Raw genomic sequence first — 16,829 nt, forward strand, 5'->3', positions numbered from 1 at the left:
GTGGTCCTCAGCCTTGTTATTCTTTTCCCTTTCTTCTTTCTGTTCCTTCCTCTCTTTCTTTCCTTACTTTTCTCTTTCTTGACTCTGTTGATATTTATTGTTATTTTGGTATTCTCCATCGTAAAATTAAACCTGACCACTCCTGTGCCTTGTTTTTGTACATGTTTCCGATTTGAGATGCGATGCTGCCTGGCCTCCGGGATGTACGGCTGAATAGCGGTGTACTTTGTTGGGAAAGCGGGCAGGAAAATTCCACAAAGGGGGTGTAGCACACACAATATGACATTAGGGACACGGTTTCTTACTAATGGGGATGGGTATCTTGCCATCCTGAGCTTCCTGAACTTTGTATGGACGTCCCCTCTTTCTAACAGAGGGGCGATCCGGAGCTGTTGAGAGAGGAACGTGTGCAGGCATGCCGTCCTCTGACAGGGCCTTTCTTTCTGTGGCAGATGTTGATGGTATGGATGGTCGTGGACCACAGGAAGGTGTAGATGCAGGTGGAAAAGCCCTGCAGGGGAAGTTGTTTATGTCCAGAAGCTCCTCAACAAGGGAGGCCATGTTGGTGTTCATGTCAGCCACTTTGGTGTGGATGCCAGCCACATCAGTGTGTATGCCGGCCACCTCCTGGTGTGTGTCCTCCTACAGCTCATTGACTTCCTGGATTTCAGTCAATACCTGTCCCATGTCACTTTCTCAGTCCTGGTAGACTCCCGGGACTTGGGTGATGGCAGCCTGAGTTTCGGTGTCCTCAGTGCGCTCACGCTATGAGCCCACAGTTACCCTCCCACTACACCTACCCCCACAGCCCACTGCCCTGTGCCCTTGGCACAAACTACAATGCTCCCACTAGGTCCTTGTTCCTCCATGAATGGGAGGTGTTAGCTGGCTCATAATCCAGGTCTGGGGTGCACATGATGATCCTGACTGTGCCAAATGCAAAGGTTTGGGGGAAGTGGTTGGCTATGTTGTTGCAGCTGTGGTGGGAGCTGTTGTTGTGGGCACAGTGGTGAATCTACCTGCTGAGAAACAGGGAGCATTGTTAAGGGTGGAAGTAAGGTATCTACAGCCACCCTGTTTGTGTCAAAGCAAAAAAGGACTTAGAATGGAGCAAAAAAGATGGAGATTAGTATTGTCAATTTGGGTGCAGTTGAACATGGTTACTAGACATTTGAAGGATTCAATAGATGTAGTAGATTTCATCAGCTCAGGCTTGAGGAATGGACATGACATCTCCAAAACTCTTCTACAAATACAGTGTAGTCATTTGTATTTGTCCATTCCATGACCTAGTTGTGTCCGAAACAAGCAATCACCCAGCTTGGATGTATATTTAGCATTGTTTATCGTATGAGAAGTGCAGAGTCAAGGGGTCACCTGGCCCTGCTAATAAGCTGAGTTTCCTTCATGGCGCACATATATCAGAGGTACACTGTTGTTATGGTGTAATTCATGACAGCAACAGTTTCAGTTAATAAGACCAGGACAGCACCAAGCAAAGTATTCTGATGAATATCTTAGGGGAAATAAAAAAAGAACAAATGATGGACGGAACACTGAACAATGTCATACATTCACCCCAGTACAGAGATCTGGGCCTAAATCCATTGGATGTTTTTGCTCACCATGCCATTCCAGTTTGGACCCAGTCATATGCTAATCAGTCTTGACCCTGTGCCCAATGGGAACAGTCCAGCCCGAACTGCCAGGCCAGGACCTCCCTGGACTGGAAACCAGTCCCTTGCTCACTGTGCCACTGGATTCAAGCTAGCATGACTGATGAAGGGTAATACCCAGAAACCGGTCACAGGATGCTTGTTTCCCGTCCATGGAGGACCTAGCTGGGCAGTTCGGTCTGAATTGTTACCATGAGGCACAGGGTCAAGATTGATTTGCATATGGCTTCATTTAATATAATATTAAATAAATTAAGTTATCTAAAATATGAGCATAAAAAACATAGTTTGTGTTTCCCAAATAGGGACATCATTGAATAAAAAAGAAATCAAGCTAAAACATCCAATAATTTTAAACAATACAAAACTATACCAATAATATAGTTTATCCAATTAAGCAAACAATATAAAAGCCAGAGAAATAACAGCAAAAAATATATAAAAAAATGCCAAACAATAGAAGTGGAGGAAACTCTGCCATATTTTCGCTGTAAAAGACAAACTTGCAACATATACAAGCACTTCTCCAAGTAAGGGCCTCATTATGATTTTGGGGGAAAGCCACACGACAGCTAGTAAGAGACTTTCTGCCCAACATCAGCGGTTTCCGTTCTACCGTTGTATTGCAATATGATACAATCTGAGGGAAACCTACTGGGAATATCACTCTGTTCATGGCGGCCGTTAGGGCAGTAGTTGGAAAGGTAATACACAAATGGCAGCGGAGTCAAACGCTGCTCCACCGTCTGGATTACAAGTTCGCTTTCCACCTGCCCTTTCATGGTGGTCTACCTGCCATGAAAAGGCAGGTGTAAATTGAATTGAGAGCCATCAACAAGTACACATAAAAAACACAAAAAACATAATTATATCTTTTTTTTTTTTTTTTAAATCTTGTAAAACGGCAACGGTTGAAATACTGAATATCCTAAACATACTTTTTCTCTTCCAACAGAAAAAAAACACCTGTTTCAAGAAGAAGCTTACCAAAGAAAATGTTTCCAACAATACAAAACGCCTCTGAACAACATACAAGTACATTTTATAAAAAATAGAAAATGTATATTTAACTGCATATTAAACAACATTTAATAAATAGATATTTTTCTATATTTATATTATTACAGTAAATAAAGACATAATGACAGAAGGTGCAACATTTATAAAATCACAGAAGGGGAAACAATTACTTAGTTACATGGCATACACCTACAGTCAAGATAATGCTTCAACTGACTTATTCATTTTAAATTGACTAAATATTATTCTAATGAATGTTATTGGAGGACAACTAAAAAAAGAACTGTAGTAAATAATGCAAAAGAGCATAACCACCCTCCCAATGTAACAAAAATGGAAGTGAGAGAAGTTTTTTGAAAATATAAGAGCAGTAAGCACTAGTGCCCAAAAACCCACAGCACAAATACTGAAAGATATACTACACCTTGTATCAGAAACTATAACAGTCCAGTTACTATAAATACCCACCTTAAAATGGCTCATAACACAAACTAAAAGGGCTACCAGCTACACCCCACCTGCTGCTAAAATATACACTGATACAGACATCCCTCCCCACCTTACAATTATCCATACAGAGGAATAATTCCCTATTAGATGATTATAAAAGTTTGCTACCTTAAAAGCTTCCTAGCCCAATGTCAAACATGGACCTACATGGAACTGCTAAACCACATTAAGCAACAGACAAGCAACTAATATCCCCAGAAAATTATAATTGTCTTCGAGCAAGCTATGATCCAATCTATCCTAAAGATATACCCCCTTATAGCTATACAGAGATGGTACTACCATTTTAATAAAAATATATGGCTTCACCTACAGAAATCTGAACTAAGGGCATGATCATGACGTTGGCGGTCTTTGGTCTGGCGTCATGTTGGTTTCAGATTCATAGCACCCTGACTAGTTGGTCCGTGCATTGTATTACGATGTAGGTAGTTCGCAGAATAGAAGACCTTTGGAGCACCACCACCAACACCAGCCATTCGCCGACCAATTTGATGTTGGTAGGGGAAAAGCAGATATCTGAGGGTGGTACAGAGAAGTTCTCCGCCATCCGAATTATAGGTTGGCTTTCATTTCAGACGAGCCAACCATGACAGGAAGTCTGCATGCTATGAGTCGGTGGAATCGCAGGAATTGAGGTGCATGCTCACCCATTTCCTTTTATCTTCAATGTCTCACATGAATCCCTTCCTCCAGGTACCTCTTCACAGCAGCACCTTGTATCTGAAATAAATGACCCTATTGGTGGCAAAATCCAGGTAAGTCCATTTTATGGGATTTACCCATTGACTGGACTGGGCACATATAGTCCAGAATCCAGCTGTCACAATACTCAAGAGAATTCCTGCTAACACAGCTGTATTAGCCAGTGCAATTACTTCTTTGCTAACAGGTTGGCAGCAAAAGAGAAATGGGACTAATAAATGGAGGACTGGGCACTCAAGATGTCTGCCAGCTGAACTCTCCCTGCAGCATGCTAGATATGTTTTCTCCAGAAGTGACTGGTATGTGAAACACGCGCTGACAAATGAATGTCTACTTCAACTGAGCAAACTGAGAAGAATGGCCTCTTTGAAATTCCTCTGTCATGAAAGTAATTCAGGGTAGAAGCATCATGGGCCGTCGTCTATTTTCTTCAGCAGCGTCTCTCTTTCTGAGTCAGCCCATTCTCACTCTTTGTCAATCCTCTGAATGGGGCTGAGGAGAAGCGTACATGAGACACTATCTTGAATAGTTTCTTCTGTTATTATAATTTCTCCTCGCACAATAATTTCTCCTCGCACATTAGAGCAGTTTGCAATGATAAGCATTGGTAAAGTAAAAACAACAAAAAATGAAAATAATGAGAAAAAGTAAAGTTACTCACCTGAAATTTCTTTTGTGTTGAGATACATACTTGAAGAAAAAAGTTGAAGAGACCATTTGGACAGTCAAGTTTTTAATTATCTAAAACAAAGGAAACGAATTGTGCTTACCTGTAGAAGCAATTGCCCACATGCATCATTGTTACATTTTGCACTTCCTAATTTGCGAAAAATAAGGAATCGCAAATTAAGAAGTGCAAAATGCTATGCATCATTGTTTTCGGTATTCATTTGGGATTCGGTAAAAATCGCAATTTTTACCGAATCCCAAATGAATACCGAATTCTTAAGTGCATTTTCGCAATTCCTATTGATTCCTATGGGCCAAAAGGCCCATAGGAGTCAATGGGAAGGCATCAGCAAATTGCGAGTGGCACTTTGAAAATTTCATGGGTGCAGGGGGAGGTCCAAAGGACCCCCCCATGCACCCCTGAAATGTATTTTTCGCATCATGTTTCACACACACATGTCCTAAGGACATGTGTGTGTGAAACATGAATGTAGAAAAAAAAACATTTGCAGCATTTTAAACACTTTTTCCAAATTTACCGAGTGGTTCAACCACTCGGTAAATTTGGCACCCTAATTGCGACTTTGCACTTGTGAAAGTAATGATGCATTGCTTTTAAGAAATCGCACATCTGCGACTTCTTAAAAGCACCCGCAATTTTAGAACTCGCAACAATGTTACGAATTCTAAAATTGCTTCATGCATCCCAAAAAGCACTTTTGCATTCGCAAACGGCCGATTTTAAGTAATCGCACCGTTTGCGACTACAAAAATGCTTGATGCATGTGGGCCCATATTCTCCTAGCTCAATGCTGACGGAATCCTTGGGTCACACAGTACTTCCTCTGGAAGGAATAGAGAATTTAATATTAATATTTGGTGTTCTAGTTTTAATAGGAACGGTAAGCAGCGATTCAATGTATGCAAACGAACGATAAGAGTTTCATAATATGTTGCAGTGAATAATAGAAGGGGAGCAATAGCCAAATACAGTTTAGGTGTATTTTTTCGAACAATATGTAATAATAATAAGAAAGTATTGATAGTTGGAGTTAAGTAGGATAACACATAATCTGTGATGTTTTCTTGCAGTTCCATTGCTTCAAGGGATTCTACAAATAGAACATTATTTACCATAGAACAAAAAAGCCTTCAAAGGATGAATCACTGTTTTCAGCCTGTCTCTTCTTTTACCTCTCCATCACCTTTTCCACCTATAAACCACATCTGTACTTAGTTTATCAGTACCACTGAGAGCAGTTGGGGTTTTAGGAGGGGCATTGGGGACAGTTGTTGTTCGACTTCTGTGCAAGCCTGCCATCTGTGGAAAAAAAACTCTTGGATTGCTTGACCCCAGCAATCGGAAGTAGGAGATATATTTTCACATGTATCTTGCATATGTGTACATTTAACACTTGTGCAGTCAAAATATACACAAATGCATTGAAACATGAAAAAATATACACCGTCGTATGAAACACCATCACTGGCCCAGTGGCGACATTGCAATACAGCAGTTGGGAGACGGTTGACTCAGCGGTCATCATGGTAGTGCTGTCGTGGCTGTATGGCAGTAGGACCGCCAAACTCATAATGAGGCCCTAGGTGTGGAATACACCACCAACAGCCAATTTACCTTTGAAGTAAAAGAAATTACTGCATTAGCCTACGTTCCTATCACCGAAGTAGCCAACCATTACAGAATCCTAATAGTAAGTTCCTATTATCAAAATAATGAAGACAAACATTCTACCCTAATTGAGTACTTCAAGGACACATGCTTTGGCAGACTGCATAGGTCAGGACACAGATGCCAACCAAAATTCCAGATACCATGGTGGAATTTCTACGACAGCACGTTGGCACAGGAAGCAAAACCAAACAACATAGTGGAAGGATGTCATAATGCCTTTCAATCCACACTGGATAAAACTCAACCTAATCTATAAAAATTACTAGAAGCCTTACAAAAGGGGTAAAGCTACCAAGAACTCAAAATAGAACAATCAGTGACAGAAATGCTTCCTAAATTAACCAAACAAAAAATGAAAAAATCATGAAATGTTACAATTCAAAGTAAGACTATTCCTAAAGAGCAAGGGACTAGACTCCTTAGAAGTAATACCATATATATTCTCTAAACCACATATACAATCTGCCAGGCACCTTAGACAGCATATTGCACCAAAAAATGTAAATATATTTTAATGAATATTAATAAAATATTATTATATCAGTGACTAAATAATACTTAGGGCCCTATTATTATGCCGGCCGGACCGGAACGCATGGTCTCAATGCAAAGACCAAAGGCGCAGTTCATCCCTGCACCTGGTTGCAGGCACCTTGAGGTGCCTGCCACTGGGTGCAGGGACAGACAGGGGACACCACAGGGGACCATAGGTTGCCATTTGGTGGCCTTGTACCCATAGGAGCCCTGCTGGGGGCCCCCAAAGACAGATTACCAAAGCCTTTCTGTGTTGGAAAGGCTGGCACAGAAAGTCAGTGGGAATCTGCCGTTGTAATCCCTCAGTCGGAAAGAGCCAGCAGGGGGAATACTGAAGGCTTTCTGAATGGTAGGCTTGCTCTCCGAGCCTGTCGGAAGTCATTTGGAAATACGATTCGGATTCCCTCTTGACCGACCCCATCAAAATAGATTGGTCGGAAAGGAATCCGTCCCCGGTCGAAGCCGTTCCAGCCGCATTGTAATCAGGACCTAAATGTTGCATTACACACTGAGATAATACAAATATTAAAAATAGCACTTACCAAACCATTTTAAAATATTAAAAAAATAAAACTAGCTATCAAAGTTACATAGTTTCAAGTAAACAGCATAATAAATATATTAATGTAACATTATTTTAAATAAAACGCACTTATCACCCACAGTACATTAATAAAATACATTTATGATTTTATTGCTGCAGATCATTCTCTAAATCAGCATAATTTAAGACAGTTATCCAACAAAAAGTAGTTTAAACAATAGAAAAAATCCCAAAACGAATGCTGAACTTTAGGTAAACAAATTCCTCAAAGTTTACATATGAATCCCCAAAAATATTTTAAACAAAAGAACCACTCTGAGGAAAATGAAAAACAAGGACATCTGTATATTAAAAATTAGCTTGTAAAAAACAAATTCAAATGTCCTTTAAAAAAGAACATCTGCATTCCCTTAGAAATGTCCAGGAGTTGGAAACCTGCAACAAATAAATAAAACACCCTACTGCACAAAACACCACGGGCCTCATTATGATGCCAGTCGGACCAACGGTCTGCCCATCGAGGCACAATCCCAAACGCTGAAGCCACAAACTCATCTCCAATGTATTACGATGCATGCAGGCATGGAGCTTTGCATTCGGAAAGTACTGGGCATGGAGTGCAGAAGTCACAAATTGCCTGCCATGGAGCATAGCATTTGCAGATCTCCTGCCATGGAGCACAGCAGTTGCTAAGCTCTGGGCATGGACCACAGCAGTTCCTAAGCTCTGGGCATGAACCATGGCTGTCGCAAAGCTTGTCCATTGGATGATGTACAAAATACACAGCTGATGACCATTGCTAAAGTGGACACACCTACAATTCAAAGTAAAAAATACACCCCATTCCAGACTATGACCCTTTACCACTACACTCCTGCACAGGGAGACGCCTCACATTGTTTGGAGACAAGGCACCTCTGATAACAAAATTCCATCACACACAATCCACACACGTTTTATGCACTTATATCTTTGTCATACCTTGCTTTGATCACATTGACCATTTCCTTCACTATTACTCACTGTTTTTGTTTTGCACAGTGTCACCTGCCACAAATCCACGTTTTTCAAACACTGAGTTGACAGTGATGGTGGATGAAATTATAAGCGTAGAGACATACATTTTAGGATCCTAATTCCAACACACTCCCGTCACCATAATAAATTAAATGTGGGACAGGTTAGTCAAACAGGTGAAAGCTGTTGGTACCATCCAGCACACAAACGAGGACATCAGGAAAAGGTGGCATGACCTGAGCATGTGGGTAAAGAAACTGGCATCCAGGTAACACCTTGTGGCTCTGAAGACTGTCAATGGTCCTCCCGGACCACCATTGGATCTCAAACCCTGCGAGGAGAAGGAGAATGTCATCCTGCATTCACAGGGTTTGACCAGAACATCTGGGGGATTGGAGTCCCGAAAGTAACATCTTAAAAACTGTCACTACATATCTATGTTTAAGTACACACATCACAAACTCGTGCCATAGTAATGTCCACCTGCTTTACAAATATGCATTAGCCAAAGTACCAGAGATGTGTGATAATCCTTAATAATTAGTAGCTATGCACTGAAGATCACATCTATCTATCTCCATCACATCCTCCACGTGGTAATGCTGGCTGGAAGTTCATTGTTAGAATAGAAATGATTTTGTTTATGTTTTATCATATGTAAGTTAGTATTCACTACACCATTTTCTATCAGGGCACCATTTTGAATTGTGATCAAAACTGATCCTTTGCTATTTCTTAGAAAAAGCCTCTGATGAGTTGCATTGCTCTGAGACCAAGTTTTGCTTTGCTAGTGAATACACTGTCTTTATTAGCGCATACCTTTCCCACTAGATAAGGCATTCTCCCACTAGTCTAGTGGCAGGCATGGGCAGAGCAACCTTGAGTAGTAGATAGTGTGTGCCCGGCCAAAGAATCAAAACGTATTTCCTGTATTTCATTGCTTTGCAGCACCTGCCTGGAAAATTCCATTATGGGCGTGTTTTATCCCAGTTTTGAAATGTACATAATGTATCTTTATGCTTGTCGATTTCAGTCCCCCTGCAGCACTCCTAGCGACTGGCAGATTGGGCTCCACTCTGAGTGTACTTTGAATGAACAGTTATTGATTTGTATTCTCTGCTGTCTGACTGACTTCATTTTGGATGGAAAACTGAGAGGTAGTCATTAGTGACCCTGGTGACCCTAATCGAGCCACTTCCTTCAGCATTAACTTCTAATCACCATCCTAGGACTCTAATTATACATACATATTTTAGTATGGGCCAACGCTACTACATCTAGCAAACCTGTATGCAACACACATCCACTTTAGCTATTGTAAGTAAGTTTGAGAAGAAGCTACTACAATTACCAAAAGGCCCTTTTGCTTCAACACTAAACAAGAGGCACCTGTTCCCTTCCTCCATACTCACTTGCCGCCAATGTCCCCACTGATGTTCACCTCACATGCAGGTAGCCATTGTTCAAGTCTGGGATATAGGAGACTATAGTAACTACATCTACCATGAGGCTCTTTTGATTGTACACAAAACACAATGCACTAAGGCTCTTCTGCCCATGCTCACTTGTCAGGCATTTTCAAGCTGAAGTTCAGCTCATATGCAGGTAGCCAGTGCTCACGTCTAGAGCATGGGAGACTGAAGTGACCACATCTACCAAGTGGCACCAGTGTCCTTCCTCCATACTCACTGTAAGCCATGTCTCACTTGTTCCCCGGGTCATATGGGCTAAGCACTCGACACACAATGCTCTACTCAGACAAATGTATGCCTACTCAGCCTTAACTTCTCCTGGTTACCATACATGAAAAACACGAAGCCATGAGTGGCAACATATCAAGTGTGAACATCAAATATCATAAACGCATCATGGTGACACAGCTGATATAATTTTCATGGTGACCCAATGAAAATGCACAGCACACATGAGTGCCAATGTTAAAAAAACAACCACATTGTGTATATGCCTGTATTGTACAAAACCAGAAATTTGATTTTACATATACATGTTACTCCTACACGCTGTTCTGTGAAATCCTTCATTTCTGCAAGAAGAACATCTGCACACAAAATATCGGGCCAATACCACATCATGAAAAGGATGTCTCCCAAAGTCTAGAAATGATTCAAATACAAAGGGGAGAGCTCTCAATGTTAACCTACATCCCACATTTTTATCACAGGCCTAAACTCACCGTGTCAATAATGATGTGCATGTACAAAACACACATGAAATGAAATGAAATGAAATTGGATTTATAAAGCGCATGGCTGCCCTAAAGCGTCCCAGCGCAAACTTAACTAATAACAGAGAACCCTGAGAAGGAAAAAAAGGAATTATGCAACCTTATGAAAAAGGAAAGTTTTAAGGGATTTTCTGAATTTAAGGTAGGAGGGTTCCATCCGGATTTCCCTGGGGAGAGCGTTCCAGTGTCTTGCCGCGTTCAGAGAGAACCACGACCTCCGGTACGGGCTTTTCTCACTCTAGGAATGGTAACCAGGTTTTCCCCGTCATACCAAAGGGCCCGCGATGATTTGTAGGGACAGATCAGATTTCTCAAGGCAGGACGGCCTTTACCTTGCAATATTTTGTGGGTGATGCACAGTGATTTAAAAGCAATTCGTTCCTGGATGGGGAGCCAGTGAAGGGCTTTCAGTAATGGTTTGGCTGAGGCCCTTCTAGGTGCCCCCATAAGCAGTCTAGCTGCGGCGTTCTGTACCCGCTGCAGGGTGTTAATTGTGGCTTTAGGTGCAGCCAAAAGGAGAGCATTGCTGTTGAGTGGGTGTGGCTGTTGATTTTATGTCACTCTGTCTGTTATGAGTTAATGTTGTTGGACTCTTTATGTTGCACCTTTACACGCATTTCAGTTTGTGTGTTGTAATTTTTTCTGTTTTCTGTTCGGATTGGAAGGCAACCGATGATGAGAAAGGGACATTGAGTTGGTAACATCTGCCAACATCCCCGAGGGTGTTCGCCCGTGAGGTGCCTTCCTCTCCACCACACATTTTTTCCTCTTAAGGAGTGTACACATGTGGTGAAGTGTGGATAGATGCACTGTTAGTTTATACGGCAGACATCAATAGGACATCACGCTGGACTTTTTTTGAATTGAGACCGCAGTATTTAATTTTTTTGGAACCATAGAATGAGTGGGGACAACTAGACATTAGAGGAGCAATACCACACTGCGATAGATAGCAGGGGTTTAGCTCGATATGTAAAAGATGAATGCAACTCGAGTGATGTGTACTCATGTCTTTGCTAAGTTATTAGCGCCCCAGGTATAGGGATCTTGTTGTTGATTTACTGGTTAGAGTGGAGGGCGATCCCCTATACCATTCCATATCCCTCTTGACTCCTTTTTGCTATTGCCTAGATAGTATTAGACCCTGGATTAGTAGCTTCCTGGATTGAAAAGGCAGGAGGGGGAGCACTTTCCGTACTGCGCGCAACAGACCAAAACAACTGCCTGCAACTTTCTGTGCATGGGTCCGAAATGTTAATTGGGGTTCAAACCAGACCCCGAGGCTTTTGATTTTCTCCCTTGCTGGGGGCAGGTCACCCATACAGGGCGGCCAGTGCTCAGAAGGCAGAGATGTAAAAGGATGACCTAGGAGCATAATCTCCGTTTTGGCTCAGTTCAATTTAAGCTTTGAATCGGTCATCCAGGAGAAGATTGCAGTAAGGCATTTCGAGAGGTTGTCTGGACATCCCCCTTGTTGAGTCAGAGAGACGACAAGTTGTGTGTCGTCTGCGTAGCGGATGGATTTGATCCCGAAAGGGGCTACTATTTCTTCCAACGGGGCCATGTAAACATTGAACAATGTGGGGCTCAGGGAAGATCCCTGAGGAACCCCACATTGGAGGGGAGTAGGCTTTGACATAGTACCATTTTCCCAGATCCTAAAGGATCGATTATCCAGGAAAGATTCCAGCCATCTAAGGGCTGACCCCACGATGCCTAGTTTAGTGAGACGGTGGACAAGGGTTGCGTGGTCAACGGTGTCGAATGCAGCGCTCAGATCCAGGAGGATCAGGGCCGCTGATCCCCCTGAATCTAAGATGCATCTTGCCTCTTCCGCCACCACTATAAGGGCTGTGTCCGTGCCCTGTCCAGGGCGAAATCCCGTTTGGGATTCGCTCAGTAGGCCATTACTCTCCAAAAATCCTGAGAGCTGCCGGTTCACCAGCTTTTCGGCAATTTTGCCCAATCCAGGTAACAAAGAGATGGGGCGAAAATTTGCCAAATCGGTAGGGTCTAAACCTGGTTTCTTTAGGAGAGTTTTAAATTTAGCCTGTTTCCAGCTCGGGGGAAAGGTGCCTGTGATGAATGAGGTGTTCAATAGATCGGTGGCAAGAGGGGCGATGGTGCTCACAACTTGTTTGAGAATGTGCATAGGAGCTGGGTCAGAGGGAGAGCCGCTTTTAATGTTGGAGAGAGTAGTGCAGAAGTCTTCCCTAGTGATACAAGTAAACGCCTCGAGTCGGGGGCCTGTAGTTGAGGGAAGGGGGGCATCGGTGATCGAAGTTATGGCAGTATGAGAAAGGCTATCAAGAATCTTCTGTATTTTTTCATCAAAAAACTTTGCTAGCAAGTCGCATCTTGATACGGTCTCATCTTGTGAAGTGTTCGGGGCAGGGATTTTAAGCAGCTGATTGACGATTTTGGACGTTTCCTTGGAGGAATTGGCTGAAAGTCTAATTTTCTCCTCAAAAAAGGAGGCCTTAGTCATTTGCCGCGCGGCTTTATAGAGTCTCAAGGCCGCCTGGTAGGAGGTTTTGCTGTTAAGGGCCCAGTCATACCTCCAGATGCGTTCCGCCTTTTTGCAGGCTTTTTTGAGGTCTCTTAATTCCGTAGTATACCAGGGAGATTTAAAGGTGCTGCTCTTCTTTGTCACCATTTTTAGAGGCAGAATCATGTTCAGGGAGTTATTAAGCCAGTTCTGGAAATTCATGTCTGCGAGCAAGACATCAGACTCTGCCTCCGGAGCTGATTGTTCGAGGGCAAGTTTCAGCTTTTCCACTGAAAGTTTCGGCCAGGCTCTTTGAAGAGTACGTGGGCAGGAGGCACTAATCTCTTCCGATCGGAGTTCCCAAGAGAAGGGAACTACAAAGTGGTCGGACCATGGTAGGGGCAAAGGAGATTTAGCTAGGAGCTGGGTGTTGTTTGAGAAAACAAGATCTAGCAAATGTCCTTTGCTATGGGTGGCTTCCTTGTTCAGAAGATTAAGTTCAAAAGTTTTAAGATTTAGGATGAGATCGGCAGCTACTTTATCATTAAGGTCATCGAAGTGCAGGTTAAGGTCTACGAGTACCAGAAAGTTGGATGCCCGAGCAGCCGCTACTAAGGTGACTTCTAATAAGGAGTCAGCAAAGTGCTTTATGCTGCCCGGCGGGCGGTAAATCAGGATTCCTGAAAGGGAATGGGTGGGGGTTAGCTGAATGCTAAAACAGGCACTTTCTGAATCTGAAATGCCGCTGTTCTCAAGTCTACATGTCAGAGAATCTCTATAGATTATGGTGAGACCACCTCCTATCCCTTCGCCTTTATTCTGATTCTGAATAAGAAAACCACTAGGAAGGGCGGAGATAATGTCAAACTCTGAGTTGGGGGATAGCCATGTCTCTGTGAGGAAGAGCAGGTCCAGACTGCCTTCTTCAATCAACAAATTGATCTCTACCACATGCTTTGGTAGTGATCTGCAGTTTAGAAGCGCCATCCTCAAGACATTACCGGCCTTTTTGCCGTTAGTCGTCACAGGGAGAAGGTCATACAACAATAATAATATACTCTTTATCTGAACAGGTGGATCTGGTACAACGTCTGCCCAGACTTCACCTTTACCCCTGAATCAAGCCTTCAGTGATGCAGAATCTCCTTTAGAAGTGGACATGGAGGACCTACATGGCCCATCTGGTGGGCCTGGGCAGACAGCAACATTGAGTCTCACCATGCCCATAACCACACCTCCCACTCAAGCTGCAACATCTGTGCTGAACTCTGACCCATCAACATGTGCTCCAAGCACAGTCAGTGACATCTCCTGCCTCCCACTCCCACCTCAAGATATGAGGATTATGAACCCTGTAACTGAGGACATAGGAGGCAGCCTTAGTTAAAGAAACAGGCTTGTGGGGCAGGGGTCGTGGGAGGGTAAAAGTGGGCAGGGAAAGTTAAGCCACTGGTGCTAATGATGCTCAGGCCAAACTTGTCTGCCTCCTGGGCACCTATGAAGAGTGATGGGCCAATAACTTGATGAACTCTGGGAGGTCTAGCAGCTACAGAGGTCCATAGATCAGCAGCTTGACACACACAATGACAACAAGGGTCAGTTGATTGGGGTGCCGATGGACATAATTTATTTATTTATTTATTTATTTTTAAAGTTTTATATAGCGCGAACAAGATCTTTGCAGATAACAGAGCGCGGGTAGGAGGGAGGGTGGGTACATGAGGGAGCAAAGCGAGTATAACAAATGGGAGGGAGTAAGAACAATTGGGTAAGGTCGATAATACAGGTAAAACACATGTGTAAATGGATCAAACAAGAGTACAGATCGATGCAGAGTCTTAAAAAATCAAAAGTAGTAGTTCAAGTGAATTTAGCCATGAGGATAGCTTTAACTTCTTTCTTAAAAAGGAAAGTGGAGGAGATGAGCCTGGTTTCAGGAGGGAGTGAGTTCCATATCCTAGGCGCCATTCCTGAGAAGGAGCGTTTGTAAGTTCTTTCCTTGCGCAATCTTCGAGGCTTCAGCAGAAGATTTTCTGTGCTTCTGGTGGTTCTGGAGCCGCCGGAAATTGACAGCTTCTGAGTGAGGTAGCCAGGTGAGTTCAGGTGAATAGCCTTGTGCGTTAAGCAAGCAATTTTCAGATGTATTCTGGCTTCAAAGGGCAACCAGTTCAGGGCCTTAAAGTCAGGGGAGATATGTGAGTGGTTTTTGATCCAGTGATGAGTCCCGCTGCTGCGTTTAGTGAGGCTCTTAGGGGTGCAGTTGTAGTTAGGGGGAGACCGCAGAGGGCGATGCTGCCGTAGTCTATGCGAGGGAGTATTAGTGCTTGTACTGCAGTTTGGAAGTCTGTGGCTAGGAGGAAGGGTTTAAGTTTCCTCAAGGTATTTATTTGAAAGTTTGCTCCCTTAGTTGCCTTGCTGATATGCTGCTGCATGTTGAGATTGGCGTCCAGTGTTATGCCTAAAGATTTAGCTGAATCCACGATGGTTGGTTGGACATTCAGTGCAGTTAGGTGTTTAAGCCAGGTTTGAGTGGTAGAGATTTTCGCGGGAGGTGAAATCAGAAGGAACTCAGTTTTCATAGCATTGAGTTTGAAGTGGTTATCGGCCAGCCAGGATTGGGTGCTTCTGATCGTTGAGTTCAGATGCATGGTGTCTTTGGGGGATTGCAGTCTGAGATATAGTTGAGTGTCATCGGTGTACATGTGAAAGTGTGCATTGGATGCTTGTAGCAAGGTGGTGAGAGGTTCCATTACTAGGTTGAACAAAGTAGGGGATAGGCAGGATCCTTGAGGGACACCTAGCGATACAGGTACTGGGGAGGACATCAAGTTGTTGCTCTTGAATTTCTGAGACCTGTTGTGTCACTGCACTCTGTTGGGATTATCCACCAAACCATACCCCTGTCTGTGGTACAACTATATTTCACACTTCTACATCTGTGGCAGCCACAGGAAGGGAGGCCCTGCCAGATGAAAGTTCCTCAGACACTCCAGACCCTGCAGTAGGGAATTCCCCCACCCATCGCGGGCCGTGACAGCCAAGGAAATTTCTAAGAGGTTTGTGTGGCAAAGATTCAAACATCGCCAGTAGGAAGAGTTGCTCTTGATTTCACACTTTGTGTGCAACACATTCACTTTCTTGACTCTTCCTGTAGACTGTCCATTTCTGATGGAGGAGCCTGTTTGACCTTGAACTAGAGACAATGTGGCTCCCACAAAAACGGATTCATCCACCAACACGGACTTCTACACTCGTATATTTTCACTAATTGTACAGTAAATCCTTTTTTGTTGTTTCACCATGTGCATTGCAATAACTTCACTGCTTGCAATTTCTTTAGCTCCTGTAGGATCATTTACATCTAGCAAGGTATGAAGTAATTCACATGTAAATAACCATATCTAACTATGACCAACTAGTGTAGGCATCAAGATGTGGATTGCCCACAATGTGCACATGAGTATCACAACCTTTAATACCAACACAGCTATACAAGTGTATAGTCTCATCCCAAGTGTATTCCAAAGTTCCAAATTCAGGCTGGCATAATGACAGAAACAGAGACAAAAATACAACAGTGAAATGAACAGTGTCAGGCACCATAAATGTTGTGTCCATACCTGAGCTAGAGGGTCGGAGGGGATACATCTGACAATGCCAAAATGTTTAGGGAAATGCCAGTCTGTTCATGTCATCAGATGGTGCCATATCAACTAACTCACAATAGA

Source organism: Lissotriton vulgaris, chromosome 1_1 (genome assembly GCF_964263255.1).
Source record: "Lissotriton vulgaris chromosome 1_1, aLisVul1.2, whole genome shotgun sequence".
NCBI lineage: Eukaryota > Metazoa > Chordata > Amphibia > Caudata > Salamandridae > Lissotriton > Lissotriton vulgaris.